The 18,129-nt window shown below is 40.1% G+C and overlaps 1 non-coding gene across 1 annotated transcript; it reads left to right on the forward strand.

Annotated features, from left to right (window-relative positions):
- The first annotated feature begins 16,565 nt into the window (after positions 1-16,565).
- On the forward strand, positions 16,566-16,673 carry LOC149312207 (U6 spliceosomal RNA). The gene has a single exon (XR_016281535.1). It is a non-coding gene; the product is annotated as a U6 spliceosomal RNA (small nuclear RNA).
- Positions 16,674-18,129: the final 1,456 nt, after the last annotated feature.

Genomic DNA, 18,129 nt, shown 5'->3' on the forward strand with positions numbered 1-18,129 from the left:
CCTATGAGAGAAGCCACTTCCAACCTTGTGTCCTATAGATATTTTAAATTGCAGCTCCCACAGGTCCCAGCCAGAACAGCCAGTAGTCAAACATTATGGGGGGAAGAATGCATTTGTGGGTACAATAAAGGTTCTGGTTTATTAAAGTGAGTTATATACTAGAGGAAGCCATATGAGTGGACCACAAAGACCTCAAAATAACGGAGTTTAATGCAAGAGATGTGGGTCCCAAACCATGTGACCCATCAAGTGGCTACACATTTTTGTAAACATTTTACCAGATTTAAAACAATCTGGCATGGTCCAATCAATAATATGGTTTTCTAAATTCCTTTACTTTTAATGAGAGAGACAAAAATAAGAACTAATTTAACTGCCCAACAGTGGGACTTTAAAATGCTTAATTCTGATTGTGTGTTTCATCTAAAGCCAAATACTGTGGCGATTGCAGAGGAAATACTCTCACCCACCTTTTCTACAATGTGTGTCTTCATCCACACTGAAACCAACACACATATGAAAATGATTTTATGCATGTGAACTTAAAAGTGAACAGTTTTGTATGGAACAATACATTTCAAACATTTGGAACTGTTTTAAGGCAATACTCTAGATTTCCCACCAGGTTTGATCTTGAATAAAGTACATAATGATTGTGATTTTTCCCCCTCCACTAACTTGCATGACCCTTAATATGTGAGTTTTAACATCAGGCTGTTTGATGAAAGGATTCCATTTAATAATTCATCTCCTATTTTCATCCATTATAATTCCTTTCCTGCTGCCCCCTGGAAATGTTACAATTTTCATATTACAACTGCCCGGCTGGTCTGGTCCCCCCCCCCCCCCGTCTTTTCCACCCACCCTTTCCCTCCACACAGCTCATTCAGTAATGTTGAACTTCTTGCCATACAAATGACATCCAGAAACTTGCCATATACGGTCAGCTTAATGACTTCAGCAGTTAGCTTCAAGTCTGGGTTTTGAACCATGGTTGAAATGCTAAAGGGTCAAGTACAGTTTTCAAATGCATTGCCCAGCTTTCTTTTTCTATTTTTAATGTCTCCTCTCTACACAAAATGGATTCTGTTGAGGCTTTAGCAGTATGCTGATGGAAACTATATACAGCTCTGGGCAAAGCATATGTGGAATCATAGTAACATAAGGTGACAAGAGGATCCCTCATAATTTAAGCCAATTCTGCTAATTAGTAAGAAAATGAATTGTGTGAGTCCCAGCTACATCTGGCCAAGGGTTATGCTTGCTGCTGCTGTAGCAGCGGCTGCTGGTATGCTTTATCTGCAAAATTCAGAATCCATTAGGCTAATAGTCACTGATCTTCTGAGGAAACCATATCACTTGTGGACTTTCCTGTTTCCTTTTAATTATTCTTAATGTGATCATGGAAGAGGATATCCTAAGGTCAGACATTAGAATGTAAAGTTGTGAGGTGATGATTAAATGGGAACACAGTGAAAACTTCACTCTTCATTATTTTAATATAGTCCAGCCTGGGCTTTTATAATTTCTTCCAGCAGAAAATTGAGGGGACCTGGGGAAATGATGAAAAGCAAAGCCTTTTGTTTATTGGTGTGATTTTTTAAAAAAAATAGAAAAAAGTTCTCTGTGTCTGAATTTAAATCTTGCAAGCATATTTTAAAAGACAAATAGTATTCTCAAGTGGTCTTTGCTCTTTGATCTCCAAATTCTAACAGTTTCTGAAGCTCAAACTGCGCATGGCTACGCATGGATCTCTTCCGGCAGGCCTTTCCAGATTAACCATCCCTTCCCAGGTTCCCTGATTCCCTCATTCCTCCCGTGGCCCCATCTTAGTGATGGTTGAGGATCAACAGAGGGATATCAGGGTTTTTAGTTGTAATTGCTGTTTTTATTTTGATATTGTGTTTTTAATATGTTGTACTATTTAATACTGTCTTAAGGGGGGGGGGGATAAAGGGTTTTTAATTCTCATATTTTATATTTTACTGTTGTTAACCGCCCGGATTGGTTTGCCAGAGGGCGGTATACAAATAATAATAATAATAATAATAATAATAATTATTATTATTATTATTATTATTATTATGGCAACAGCACACCAGGGTTTGAATCATTAGGGGTTGAGAGCTAAAGGAGACCATTAATGAAATCTGCCAGACCAATCTCTCGATTGAGCCCTGTGATGTTTCACTCCTCCTGCTAGTCCTCATAAGCTATACCTCTGGGTTCCTTCTTACAGTGAGTTACACAATTATTTGGTATACATTATACTGTGTAAATTATATTGCAAGGGGGGGAGGGAGTTTGTCTCTGCACAAGCTTGTCTTCAGGCTGCAACAAAATAACATTCATAGGAATCCCATCTTGTTTTAGGTCTGTCTGGTTTGGATTGATCCTGCCACCACCTTCATTCCAGAGGGTTATTTTCAGGAAGCAGTCCATTACCTTTGCATTCCTGTTATTTTCACAGAAGAAAGAAACTAGCTGCAGCTAACCATTTTTTAATTCTTTTACAGAGGCCTGTCCTTGCTTCCGTAGGGCCTCTTGCCTATAGAGGTATAGTGTTTAGCTCCTTTTATGTGGTTCATGGTGACCTTTCAAGGTCCCTTTCACACTATACAATCATAGCAGTATGATTCAGCTTTAACTATCATGCCTGCATCTTATGGAATCCTGTGGTTTGTAGTTTTATGAGATGCTGGAGATCTCTGGCTAAGAATTCTAAATGCTCCTCTCTAAACTGCAAATCCCAGGATTTTACAAGATGTTACCACGACATTTAAAATTGAATTAAATTGCTATAATGCTATAATTGTGTAGTGTGAAACATCCCCCCTTAAATTCCTGCATGTGCTGTTGACAGAATTTAGGAATATATTCTGGAAAGACCTAGGATGTTACTGTTATTTAACTGCCCCAGACACTTATGAAAGCAATGAGACTATACCACTTGGTAGTTGTTGTTGTTGTTGTTATTAACCTTTATTTATAAAGCGCTGTAAATTTACACAGCACTGTACATACAATCTTTTAATTAGGCGGTTCCCTGCCCTCGGGCTTACAATCTAAAAAGACACAACACAAAAGGAGAAGGGAGTGGTGGAGGGGAAAGGGATGAGGTCCAGCAGTTCTTCTCTACCTCCAAGGCCTGGACCAAGGCAGATGGACTGGAGGGAGGGCTTGGCTTCTTAATGGATGGGTAAACTTCTTCTAGGGGGGCCTGTTGGAGTTAGCCTGCCTCTTTGGTAGGATAATACATATAAAATACATAGCAATACAATAGTTAAGAAACATATTTGAACAAAATGTATATATGGGCCCTTGGTATCTGCAGGTTTGATATCCACAAATTTAAGCAACTGTGGATTGAAATGAAGAAACATTTAACTTTTTGTTTAGCCTGCAATGGCCAGGCTGAGGCAAGATCTGGGCAAGCCGATGCCTCTTTCCACCATCAAAGTCAAAGCCACAGTTAGAACCTCTTCCTCACTCTCCCACCTTCACACCAGAAAGCCGCTGCCAAAATTTAACCTCCATCTTCACTCAATTTCCCACCTTCTCACAAGGAAGCCTCTGCCAGAATGTAAACTGCTTCACTTCATTTCCCACTTTCTCACAAGGAAGCCTCTGCTAGCTATTTCCCACTTTTTTTTACATGGAAGCCTCTGCCAGACTTTAAACTCCTGCTTTCCCACTTTCTCACAAGAAAGCCTCTTCCAGTATTTAAACTCCTGCTTTCCCTTTCATAAGTATAGGTGCACATTTAGAGGAAATGCTATGATTTAAATACAAATAAAATACATCTTAGAATCTGACCAGTCAATCTGCTTGATGTCCAGTCTACTGTCCAATCTGTGGTTCTTTAAACTAGACTGGACAGCCCTGAAAATAGAAAATACTATCAAGGAAAGGACTTGAATCATAGAATCAGAGTTGGAAGAGACCACAAGGGCCATCCAGTCCAACCCCCTGCCTTGTGGGAAATCCAAATCAAAGCATCCCTGACAGATGGTCATCCAGCCTCCGTTTGAAGACCTCCAAGGAGGGAGACTCCACTACACTCCGAGGGAGTGTTTTCCACTGTCGAACAGCCCTTACTGTCAGGAAGTTCCTCCTAATGTTGAGGTGGAATCTCTTTTCCTGCAGTTTGCATCCATTGCTCCGGGTCCTAGTCTCTGGAGCAGCAGAAAACAAGCTTGCTCCCTCCTCAATATGACATCCCTTCAAATATTTAAACAGAGCTATCATATCACCTCTTAACCTTCTTTTCTCCAGGCTAAACATCCCCAGCTCCCTAAGGCGTTCCTCATAGGGCAAGGTTTCCAGACCCTTCACCATTTTAGTCGCCCTCCTTTGGACAATGAACATCCTACCAGGGGAAAGAAGGGCAACTAAAGAGGCAGTCTAATATGAATGGATCTAGATTGTCTTCAGTAAATAATGCAGTTCTGGGGACAAGATTGACTAGAATATTTCATCAGGCATAGAGGTCTGAAGAACGATCCAAGCAAGGCACGGAGGCTCTCCAGCAGAAGTCAAGGGGAGTGAGGTGAACTGAAATCCCAGTCTAGATTTCTAAAATAGTAGTTAAGGGGGAGAGTACAAGATGTAATGTGAGCTCTGGATTCTGTTGGAAAAAAACATGTTTAGGAAATAAGGCCTCTGTGATGAGAGCCAGTGTGGTTTGGTGGTTTGTGTATTGGGACTAGGACTCTAGAAAGAGGATTAAAATTCCCACTCGGCCATGGAAATCCATTGGGTGACCATGGGCAGGCTACACTGTCTCAGCCTCAGGAGAAGGCAAAGGCAAAACCCCTCTGAACAAATCTTGCCAAGAAAAGCCCATGAAAGGTTCACCATACATCAGATATGACTTGAAGGCGCACAACAAGAAAGCCTCTGTATGTCTTATCTAGTCAGCCTATCAATATTTTTTACTAATTCATACCGTATTGGTTTCAGTATGCTTCTTTTATGCATTCCCAGCTGGAAAATCTCTCTTTAAAAACACACACACACAAATGAAAATGGTGGTGGTGGGGAGAAAAAGTACAGATTTAATCAACTGGCAGTAAAACAGGTAGCATTTGTTTTCATTTACCACAGCTTGAACAAAGCCAACACTGTAGTAGAGCTTTAGAACTACAGACTTACAAATGGGCCACCTCGGCTGTCAGCATTCCCTCCTTTATAATGTTCATTTCTTGTCTGTGGAAATTCTGTACACCCCCTTCTGGGAGCACAAAACATTCACCCTACCTATGGGGTGGGAATATTTCCTTAAAAGCTGAGCTGGGCATCATATGGAAAAATAGGTATCTTTGACTCCTCTGAGTGTTGTATAAGCCCTTAACTCTTTTACTGAACAAGAGAGTAAACAGACGCATAAAACCTTGCATACTATAAATGGCCAGGGGAGAATTCAGATCTGCCCTTTCACAAGCTAAATTTACATTCAAGCTGTTGGGGAATTGGAGGGGCGGCGGCAGGGAAAGGAGTGTGTCAACCCCACATTTTTTTAAAATAGTTCAGGCTGAGCACGTGAACCATGAAAGGCTTTTATTGGTATTTTTCCCTGAACTTCACTCACCCCTTCAGGTTTGCTTTTGATTTGTGATTTTAACACAGGATAAACCAACTTGCTAACAAGGGAAAAGCAAGTTAACAGGCCAGGAGAAAAAAAAAGAAAAGAAAAGAAACTTGCACACACAGTCCAAACCCATAAAAAAACTATGTTTCAGTGCTCTCCATGTAAGGTATGTGAAACTAGAGTCTCTTATTGACAAAAAGGCATATTATATTATATTACTTATGTGCTGCTTCTGAAAATCACAGTTTAGAAGCTGGATTGTTGATAACACCAGACACTTTCTAAAAATTAGCATTGTTTTGGGTGGCCATTTAAGGCTGTGCAAAAAAAGAAGAGAGTGTGCATCAATTTAAAAAGAATAACATTCATACTGCTTTGCATATTTACACATACTAATCTACATACTTATATGGAAATTTAGAAGTAATTACAATAATGTTATCATCACAGGGTAGACCCTGACTAGGTGATATGTGTGCCTGCTAGCCAATCCGTTGTGTCCATGCAACCTGTTGATGGCCAACTTTAGGCTCATCCAGGCTGTACAAAAACCTTGGAATTGGGTGAGCTCAGGGACTCCAGAACTGTTTATAAGATGGAGGGGAACTCAAAATTGTCCGGCATGTTGTTATTAATTTTACCTACTTTCAGGTCCATTTTTATAAAACAGCGAAAACCCAGAATAGGTTACATTAAAATAACAACCACCAACTGAAGCAAGTAACAACATGACTTCCATAAGAATGGCAAAATAATAGTGGAAATATTACAAAATTTATTAAATAAAAAAGGAATATAATATGTCAAGCAACAGGAAAATCAACAAGGCCCTGTTAAGTGAATGCCAAGGTGCCTATAATTTTCCTTATTTTTATTTTATTTAAACTATTCATATGTCTCCTCAGTTAATACACTCTGCATCCCTGCACTATATATGAGAATCTTCATACTTTTTCATATCTTGAGCCGGACATGTCTTGAGTAGTCACCATGACCTTTGAAACACAGGGAAATTTCCCAAGGGAAAGGAATACGGACACAAAGACGTGTGGAGGACCTAGGTAGTATCAAGAAAAAGGTTCAATGGTGTGCTGATCACTGTGTTCTCCCACAGACTTTCTGCATATCTTCTTGCACCAAGAAACAAAGGAGGTTTCATTGCCCCAGAGTGAGTAAGACCAGTATTTCTACCTACCCATTGCCATATTCCCAGGCAACCTCTATCTCCATACACCCTTGGATTACTGTTTTGCTAATCTGAAATTAAAGACATCAATCGGTCCCAGAATCCCATTGTTGGTTCCGTGTGAAGACCATCAGGTCTTTGTTATACTGCAAGATATTATCAAGTACCTTAGAGGCTAGAAATCAGATATAATTATCAGTCCCAGCTTTAGGCCTGTGTGTGCACAGAGAGTCTCGTTCATTCACTGCGTCGCCCTCATATGCTATACCCGCTTTCTGTGGAATCCTCTGCGGGACTGGTAAATATCAGCCCCTCTACAACCCTCAGTCTCCACTAATTTCCATACTTACATTTCGGTTAGGTCTGTATGGTGTGTCTATTTTAATTATTATTGTTTGTATGAGTTGCACATTGCTTATTTCAAAATAAAACTTTTGTTATTAATTAAATCTGGAATTCTCTCACAATTAGAACTGGTCTAAATAGGTGAAATGATTCTCATGTTACCCAGCCTCTCACAAACTCCTGTGAGCTAAGCAATTCCCCAAACATTTAGATGCTGACACAGTTGCTGGTGACCCCCTTTTACCTTTTTCGATAACACCTCCCAGTGTACAAGGGTTCCTGAGGCAATACACATGTAAAAGCATTTTGAACAGTACAGTACAGTCAGCCCTTCTTATACACTAATTTTTTTATACACGGATTCAAGCATCCACCGTTTGAAAATGTTCAAAAAAGTATAAATTTCAAATATCAAACCTTGATTTTCCATTTTTTATAAGGTACACCATTTTTCTATGTCATTATATTTAATGAGACTTGAGCATCCACAGATTTTGTTATCCACGGGGGATAATGGAACTAAATTCCAGTGTATAACAAGGGTCCATTGTACAACATTACAATATTCCTTTAAAAAACTTTTCAGCCTACAATTCTTAAGTCTAATTTTATATTTAATGTTTAACTATACAGAGCTTGTTTAAATATATAAACATTATAACTTCAAACACAGCTACCCCCCAGTACATTGCTTCAAAAGCAAAAAGTTTTACAGATATATTAGAAGATATGGGATCACACCATAACATTCTAAAGCAAAAAATGCAAAACTTATATATCTACCAAGTTGAGGTGTAAAGATTCTACTGATGCAAAATATGGAGTTCTGATCAGAATAATGGAGTTACAGTGCTGTGATTACAAAAATCGATTGTAAAGAGATCCAAAAGCATCTCTTTAATCTATGAGAATCTGCTTCAGAATGGTAAATGATGATTCAGTAAAAACAAGTGCAAGGTAATATATGCTGGGCAAAAGATGTCAAGAAATGCAACATGGGACATGCAGTTATAGAAATAAAATATGTATGTGAGAAGCAGAATGACTAAGCATGTATAGACTGAGAAATCACACAGGTGTAAAAGATGATCTAATTTGGAAGTCTTGGGAGCCAAGGACAAATTTTGGAATGAATATTGGCAACCCCTGAGACTTGTTTCATGGACGAGATAATCAGATCATATTCATGGGTTGGACTTGAGTCTGGGGTGAACAAAGTCAACCAATCATGTGAATGTACACACCCACTGGGTGGCAGCTAACAATAGCTATAATAATTGCCAGTTTTGTTAATGTGATGTTGGGTTTTGGGTTTGGTTGGTTGTTGGTTGTGGTAAGATAGGCGGGTTACAAACCGCCATAAAGTACGCGCTCCGCGCGTACTAGGGTTAGGAAGGGCCGTATTAGGGTTAGGAAGGTTCTTACCTTCCTGACAGCCCTTCCTCCCAGTACGCGCGGAGCGCGTACTTTTTTGCGGTGCCCATCCACATGGGCGCCGCCATGTTGACGTACTGGACGCTGTGCGTCCAGACGTGTCGCGGCGGAAGTGACGTCGCGAGGACGCACTCCACCCCTCGCAGCGCCACTTCCGCGTTCCAAAAAGGAGCGGCATTTCGCCGCTCCTTTTTTGCTGCGCAGGGAAGCCTCGCGGTCTGGCAGCTGGGGCTTCCCTACGCAGCGAATGGCGGCGGCGGGAAAACGGCCCCTTGAGGGCCGTTTGTAACCCGCCATAGTTGGGCATATTGTGAGAACAAGAATTGTAACTGTATATAGTGTATAGTAGAATAAAGTAGTACTTTTGTTTAAGACTACTAAGTTGTTTGGTGTCTTGAGTGAAGAAACAAGAGCCAGCAAATCCTTGATGGTGTCAGAGACATCTGAGGAAGAAGAGTGAGAAAGCCTGAAGAGGTTTGTCAGGGTCTTCAGCTTATTCTCAGAAACTCTGCTGCTTTGGAAGAAAGCAATAACCACTGGCCAAAACTGGTCAGCTCAGCTTCATTAACTTGGTGGTGAGTTACAGCCTGAGGTGAAGTGCAACAACTCCCATCATCCCTGACAAAAGAAATCCCATCTTAACATATACATGGATGGGATATGGTCATGGCTGATATCAGATGGAAAATGTCACACAAAGTGACTGCTGTAAAACATGGGAAAAGGCAGATTCCAGGGTGGATATAATTAGAAAAAGAATCAGAAATAAAACTGCCAGTGTCATACTACCCTTTTAAAAATCTGCAATGGAATGATAACTAGAATACTGTGTATAGTCCTGGCCACTACATTTTAAAAAGATGTGGAAGAGATGGGAAATATGCAGAAAAGGGCAACCAAGACAACTCGCCTATGAGGACAGATTGCAGTATTTAGGACTGTTTAGCATAGGAAAAAGGCAAGTAAAGGGAGACATGATCAAGATGTATAAAACTGGATTTCTCATAATCCTACAAGTCAGGGTCATCCAGTGAAACAGAATGACGGGAGATAAAAGTAAACACACAGAGCAGAATTAACATGTGGAATTCACTGCTGCAAGATTGATGGCTACCAACTTGGACAAAGGATAAAGAGGAGTAGATAAATTCATAGAAGATGGTCCTATCAATGAGTACTAGTCAGGGTAGCTATATGTTACCTCCACTAGTATTATTTCCTATGGGGCTCGAGCATAGGTGGATTTTCCCTTATGCGGGGGGATCCAGAACAGATGCTCCATGTAAGGAGAGGGCCCACTGTATATTGTGTGTGTTTCCTTGAACATTTAATATATCTCTGATGGATAATTTCTCATGGGGTTGAACTGCATAGTAGTCTTAGTGGTTCAATTTTGCCGGATCATTTTGGTGGGGCATAATCCCCCCACCTAGTCTCACAGGGAGAAGGGGTTAAGCTTCCTATGTCCCCTCTGATTCCAGCGTCCATAGGAGGGCTATGTCATGTCTGGATAGCACATCTCATAACAGGTGTTCCATCCGGATGCCCTTAATGTACTGGGCTTCATCCTTGGGGTTTTTTTTTGGGGGGGGGGGGTTGTTTTGTTTTTGTCCCACATGAAGTATGGGTGTGGGTGAAGTTTCCTCCCACAGCATGTACAGAGGCAATGAAGGTCAGAATAGCAATAGCATTTACATTTCTATGCCACTTCATAATGAAATAAGCACTCTCTAAGCAGTTTACAGTCTGTAAAGCAATTTCCCCCAACAAACTCATTTTACCAACCTACAAAAGGATGGAAGGCTGAATCAATCTGGAGTCCTCTGGGATGAAACTCACAATGTTGTGGCTGCAGTACCAGCATTTAACTACTACATCACCAGGGCACATAGAAGAGAGCCTCCATTGGAAAAGTTATGCCCACATTCATTGCATCATGAGAGCAACAGCCCAAATATCTGAGGAAGAAGCAATGGAGCTGGATGTGGACATTAACCTCTGCCTATTTCAAAATCTCCTGGCAGTAAAACTAACTAACTAACTAACTAACTAACTAACTAACTAACTAACTCTATCTATCTATCTATCTATCTATCTATCTATCTATCCTGTCCTGGGTTAAAGAGATCATGGCTGCTCCTAGGAATTCATCCATAATAGACCAGTACCAGTAGTATTTTATTTGAATGCTTTTAAAAAAATCAATTCTTAAGGAGTAAAGAGACATTCTAGGACCCTTCCTCAAATATCTCCTGAGGTCTTTTTGTTGGAATATCATGTGTTGAAGTCAGGAGGTGTGCATACACATGCACACATAGAGATGTTCCAATTTTGGATATATATGTGTTATTTTTAAGTTGCCATAATTAAATAAAAATTCCCACAGAATCTAAGAGAATGTTAATGAAAAAAGTGACTATGCCTAAGAACAGACCCAACATTAAAGGTACCATTTTTCTTGCCTAAGAATCAACCTTAATATCCTTGTCTCTGAACAGAGCACATGGAAATGTCAGAAACACATTGGACAGACAGATGAACACACACATACTCTCCCATCTTTTCCATGTATGAGACATCACACATTCTGGCAGAACAGAATGTACATGTCCATATCTCAGAGACCTCCACAGGAGAACTTTTATCAAAGGCATTTTAATTTCTCCTGCAACCTCTTGTCCATCTTCTACTTAATTTCCTACAGAATATGAGTGATAATACTGAGTGATAATAGAAAAACAGGACTTAGTGGTCTGGATCCAAATTTAGTCTAACTTAAACACCATTCAGACATTCTCAGGTGTACTTATTCTATAGATGAGGAGGACACTGTGGTAGCCCTGTCCTTCTCTGTTGTCACTTTGCTTCTGTAAAAAGGGGCATAGTTGGGGGAAAAACTCTATATATAAGGTGGAAGCCCACTTCCCCCATATTCTGATTTGTATTAAGTACAGTGCAAGATCTTTTGCTTTTCTTTGTTTTATCTTTGACTCTTCTCTGTCATGAATCCCTCAGATCCAGACCACAGCCAAGGCTTGTAGATTCTTTTTGTACAATATTGCCAAAATCCGACCATATCTCTCTGCCTCTGCTGCCAAGATCCTGGTCCATGCCCTAGTGATCTCACGACTTGATTACTGTAATGTCCTCCTGGCTGGGCTTCCTCTTTCTCACCTCAGTCCTTTAATCTCTGTTCAGCATTCAGCTGCACGCATTATCACTTCCACCCACCGCTCTGACCACATCTCTCCTGTGTTGGCATCCCTTCACTGGCTCCCCCTCCCTTTCCGCATTCAGTATAAGCTCCTGCTGTCCACGTTTAAAGCCCTCCATGGACTGGCCCCTCCTTACTTATCAGACCTTCTTTCTCCTCACCTTCCCACCAGGGCCCTCCGTTCTGGTAGTCAAGGTCTGCTGTCTCAGCCCAGGATTTCCTCTGCCCCATCCCAGATTCGCCCCTTTTCACTCGCTGCCCCTCACTCCTGGAACCTTCTTCCCCCACAAGCAAGAGCCATCACTTCTTTAACCAGCTTCAAAACGGAGTTGAAAACCATCCTGTTCAGAGAAGCCTTCCCAGGCATTGCATAATTGTCGCTTACTATTTGATGTTCTTTGATGTTCTTGTGGTGCCTGTTTCTTGTATTGCTATGTACTGTATATGTTTTATCCTACTTGAGAGTATGTATTTTCCCTGGAAAATGATTAACCATTCATTATGAAGCCTCGCCCTCCCTCCAGTCCATCTCCCTTGGTCCAGGCCTTGGAGGTAGAGAGGAACTGCTGGACCTCTTACCCTTTCCCTCCACCACTCCCTTCTCCTTCTGTGTCTTGTCTTTTTAGATTGTAAGCCCGAGGGCAGGGAATCGTCTAACTAAAAGATTGTATGTACAGCGCTGTGTAAATTTACAGCGCTTCATAAATAAAGGTTAATAATAATAATAATTTTCACATCAGTAAAGTGATGAAGGAGTTGGTGGGGCTAGCATGCTTCTCTTCTTGTGTAGTGTGCAAACACATTTAAGAATGCTTGAATAGGACCCACTGAAATCAAACTTAAGTTATGTTGACTTCAGTAAGTTTGCTGTGTATGACTGGCTGCAACATTTTCAGAAGATATGCATATTTGGGAGTTTATCACACATGACGAATTTCTCTTAATTTCAAATGAAAAGAAAGTGGGGCCAGAATGCATTCACATGAATTCACTAGTTTAGCGAAATTGCATGAATGCTCATTGCATTCGAACTGGCTTCCCATTGCCCAAAAATAGCATGCCATTGCCCAAATTTGCGTGTGACAGTCTACCATGCAATAATGTGAAACCCTATGATTCCGCTCGAATTGACTTCCCATTGCCCGAATTTGCGTGTAGTGGGTTATCACACAATAACGTTAAATCCCATGATTGCGTTCAGATTGCCATTGGATTATACTTCCAATTTCCCTTGTCTGATAAACTCCATGGTGTATAGGTCAGAGGTGGACAAAATGTAACCTCCAGGACATCAAGTATGGACCTCAATCCCACCCTCACGCCGCACACGAATAAAACAAAATTTCTCCTCAAGTGCCCAATCACATCTTCTGTTGGTGGAATTGTCCATTTCACATATGAACCCATGAATATTCATGGCATCAAGCCTGGCTTAGGCATAGGGGAGATGACTCAAAATTGGATGTGAGCCTCCAAGGAGTGCATGCTAATTTTGGAATTCTAGAAGTTACCAGATCCGAACCTAGCTAATAATGTTTTTTACAAACCCATGTTTACAAGTGGGATTGCTCTAAATCTTGATTTTACTAATATTTATCTCATTGTTCAACTCACTCCATCCTGATTCTATTCAGCCATTTTTAAAAAGTTCATATTTTACATGTATTTTTCAGATATATGGATTTTTTAGCACATCGGCTAAAGTGTCTTTGTGGGCATTTTGGAACGGTGTGCAGTTTTCTTTGTGTGGGCTTCAAATGTACACATTTTGAACAATATATTTTATTTCACTTTCATGGAACACACTGTACACTCAGAAATGCATGAATTTCTATCACAAGCTGCATTCAATTCCACATTCAGTTCAGTACAGTTTAGGGAAAATCACACAGCTAAAACAAATCTCAAATGCAGTAAATTCTCACCCATTTCTTGTTCAGAATACTAACATCATTCCCTGTTACTTTCAGTCATTAGTTCAGTCAACTTTTCTTCACAAGCTGTGTGCTGTATTTGTTATTGTAACACTGAGGCTTTGCTAACCAAAAAAGTTAATCAGGATAAGATGAGGTCAGTACAGTATAGGTCTGAATTTTGCATCCTAAAATGCAGTCCAATTCCTTCCCCACTCAGGCAACATTTCTGTGCCACCTGACCCTTCCTTCTCCTAATGATTATATCATCCTTTGCACCAAATCCAACTGTCAGTTTTCAGTCCTGAGCAGCTCAAAGCCCTCACTAGGAACGTGGGTGGTCTGATCTAGTCAGGGCCCAAGCTGACAGCTGAACTCAGCTTTAGGCAGAGACAAGCACAACAAGAGAAGAAAGGAATGGTAAGATTTATTCTATGGAACGTTTTGCTAAATCAGGCATGGAGAAGAGTAGAGAGGAGAGAGAGGCTGCTGGCATGAATCCTTAACAGCAGCTTGCTGAGAGTAGTTCAAATAAGTGGAAGAAGCAGACAGACCTTAGCTAGTAATGTCAAGGGGAATGCCAATATTTGTATTTATAACACAACAGTTATTGCTTCCTTTATACTACAGCCCAGAAAACTCCGTGATAGGTTCACTTTAGGTTTGTCAAAAGTTGGAAATGATTTGAAGGCACACAACAACAACAAATAGTGGAAGGCATGCCACATTTGTCTCAGGAACACTCCACTTTCTTCCATGAGATAAATGACTCAAATATCTGGCTTCGTGGCTTGCTCACTCATAAACCAGATCACTGCCTTGTAAAAACCAAGTGCTCCTCCCATGATCCCTTTAATGGTAGAATAACAAACATTGTAAGTACAGAAAAACCATCTTAGTCCAGCCAAGTTAACTTTCAGAACAAATGGTTCGCTATTAGGGAATGAGATGCATTTGTTTGCATTATATTTGATGATCAGTTCTGATTAGCTTTCCAGAGCTTTAAATAAACAAAGGCTTTAGGAACTGATTAAAAAAATTAATGAGCTCTGATTATTTGTTTCATGTGAGATAGATTAAGGGAAATGCCCAGATATGAATGAATAGCTAAGAAAGCACACTTCTTCTGCTATGGAAACCATGTGTCCTGAAGAAAAGAAATTTAGTAGTTACTATGTTCCAGACGGTTTTTGTTTCCCTCATTCACAAAATACACAGAGGGGCCATATAATTGCTCAGTTTTGTCAGCATTACGAATTTATCAATGTGTCCAATGTAAGTCCTAACCTGAATTTCCTTATTTTCCTCTTCCTTCCCTGTTTTGTTTGCCTTTTGTATACTCTCTCTTGAATTGTAGGCTACTGTTTTAAGACAAGGGTAGGAATTTTTCAGCCTTCCAGATACTGTTGAACTGTAACTTTGAGCCGCCCTAGCTAGGATAGCCAATAGTGAAGACTGCTGGGAGATGCAGTTCAATAACATCTGGAGTGCTGCACAACTTCTCCCCTTTTGAACTGTAAACTCCTTTGCTAGCTTTAGCAGTAAGGATGTATATAAATATTGTAAATAAATATGTAATAGGGAAAACATGGTTTAATCCATGACCTGCAAAGATGAAACCTGTTCAGCCATGAAGGATCTCAACCGATGTTCCATTAGCCATCTAAGCCAGTCAGACATTACAGTTTGACGATCATATTTTGTCTGACTGTTCTTGTTATATTGGTACTCTGCCACAACAATGTGGATATTTCAAGAGGAAACAACCATACACAATCATGTAGAGCATGTGGTTGTTGTTGGTGCTGCTGTTGTGTGCCTTCAAGTCGTCTCCAAATTATAGGCAAAGGTTTTTATTTTATTGATCTAAGCTGGAGCCCAGTTCTTTTGTCAAGGGCCATAGTTTGAAGGTAAAACATTTTTTTGTATGTAGAAATTCCCAATTTCAATTCCTAGCCTACATAACTGAAATGTTTAGTGGTATCAAAGACCCTTATATGCCTCAGACTCTGATGAACTATGGCATATAATATAAGTTATATTTATTTCTTGAAAAACATCCCTACTGCCAAGCATTGAGATGAGTGACTGCCTCATGTGACAAAAGTGGGAAGAAGCCAGGAAAACAGGGGACAATGTTTTCACAGCAGTGTTGGCCATAGAGAGGCAGCCTTCTATTTGTATGCATGTCTGCATGTGCTGCAGCCTGAAAAAATGCAAGCCGTGCAGTTTACCTCATCTGTTTTTCGTCCAGTCAACCTCTGGATAGAGTACTTCCACTGAATACCATATTTACACATCACCTAAATAAATAAAAAGAAGTAAGAAAGACATTGGAATAGTATTTTGTATGCTAAGCATGTATTTAGGAGTAGTATAATTACACACATATTGTAATAATATAGTTCCAGCAGACATACAAAATATCACTATAGTAGAATGCTACAGAGAGACACTGTGATGTAATGATTTTATAGCTGGACTAGGATACAGGGGCACTATGGTTCAGATCTCTGCTCAGTCATTAAAATCTACTAGGTGATCTTGGTTAAGTCACACACTCTCAGCCACAGAAAGCAAAGACAAACCACCTCTGAACAAATCTTGCCAAAAAAACCCTGATAGGTTTGCCTTAGGATTGTCGTAAGTTGGAAATGATTTGGAGGCACACAACAACCACAATGTTATGGTTTTTCTACAGGAGAATTTTTAACAGAAGTGTAAAAAGCAAATGCACAAAATGCCATGGGAGGTTTGAATACCATCCAAACTGTCAGCTTTTCCTTTTCAGAAAAGCTAGCCAAAAACCTATGTAAAACATCCCCTGTATTGGTTGTGTGCTTGAACAGCAAATGATGTAGAACGGGGACCATGAAGTTATGCCTGTAACCACAGTACCAATATACTAAAATTGGAATGATACAGAGAAGATTAGCATGGCCCCTGCACAATGATGTGCCTTTCTATCTATGTGAAAAGCACAAGAGAAAGCCTTTGCACCTAGAACCTTGAAGTATAGAAGCTTTCCTAGATTTTAGAACCTGACCCAATCCCTGTCTCAGATGGCCACATTCATGTGGCTACAGTGGGGCTCTTCTAGACATTTTGCCACTTCAAATGAACTAGTATTTCTATATATAGTGGTGGTTTCCATGTCAGAGTAGTGTACTGCAGGTTTTAGTCCAATCATAGGGGCAATCCAAAATGCCAAATACTCTCAGCAACTTGTATGGCTGCTTTAAAGGCAGGACTTCAACCCATAATGGATTTAGTATTTAACTGGCATGGGAATTCCCCCAGCTACTCACTGCTACACCCCATCCAGTATCTGATGCTTCATCCCAACTAGTACTACGGACTTTACGGCCTCATTCCCACTTACAGATAAATCGGTGTGCGATCTGAACTGATGGATCAATTCGACAGCAGAGCATCATTCCCACTACATTTGCCCCAACTGCATTTTTTTCCTCCAAAATAACCCACTTGTGGTTCTCATTCATCAATGAATCGATTCAAAATGATTTGGTTCCATCCAGCCAAAGGAGAAATTTGAATCAATTCCGATACACTTGTGGTTCACACTTGCGCGGAATTGATTTATTGAAAAAGAAGTGGAAAAATCAGCATCAAAAAGATGTGGGTTAAATGGGTCTAGAGCATGGCCTTCCCTCTCGGAATCACTTCAGCAATTCAGATTAAGTGGGAACCAGGGTCGTTTGAACCGGTTCAAACCAATTCACAATCCAATTTAAAAGGTAGTGGGAATGAAGCCTACATGTGTTTTGCTTTTCATGGCTTCAGAAGGGCTCCATGACAAAAAAAAGACATGCAAAGTCAGCTCAGACTAAATGAATTATTTCCCATTAACAAAGCTGAAATAGGAAAATTTCAAACTGCTCCTCTGGGTTTTTTGTTTTGTTTTTGAAATATTGATTGCTTTTATCTGCACCACACACCTGTTTTTAATGCTGCTTGGGTTTTTCAGAATCTTGATCATTTAATAATAGTTGGATTTTTTAAAAACCACAACCACACACTAATGAAATGGAAGAGGATGACTAATTCAGTAGCAGTAGGAATGTTTTTCAAGGAATAAAATAAAGAATAAAATCTGCTTGACCCTCTGTCCCTGTCAAGATGGAATAGTTCACTCATTGTTGCTTTGTCAAATCAGCCTAAGGAATGCATTATTCATTTAAGTATTTATACACCATTATTTCTTATCAAATTTCCAGAATTCATTACAACACAGATATATTATGTCATGTATGTGTTTTCTTTAAATGAGGAAGACATTCTTATATCATCTCCACCTTTAGGATAAAAGTAAAAATTCTTCTAGAACAAACCTGTTTTGAAAGACTCACTGTATCACAGTCAGCACCTCGGCTTGTATCTGCCATCTACAGAGCCTTTTCATCTTGGCTGTCAGCTCCTACGTTAA

The sequence above is a fragment of the Sceloporus occidentalis genome, unplaced genomic scaffold, assembly GCF_023333645.1.
Source record: "Sceloporus occidentalis isolate IW3139 unplaced genomic scaffold, rSceOcc1.0.p SCAF_5, whole genome shotgun sequence".
Classification (NCBI taxonomy): Eukaryota; Metazoa; Chordata; class Lepidosauria; order Squamata; family Phrynosomatidae; genus Sceloporus; species Sceloporus occidentalis.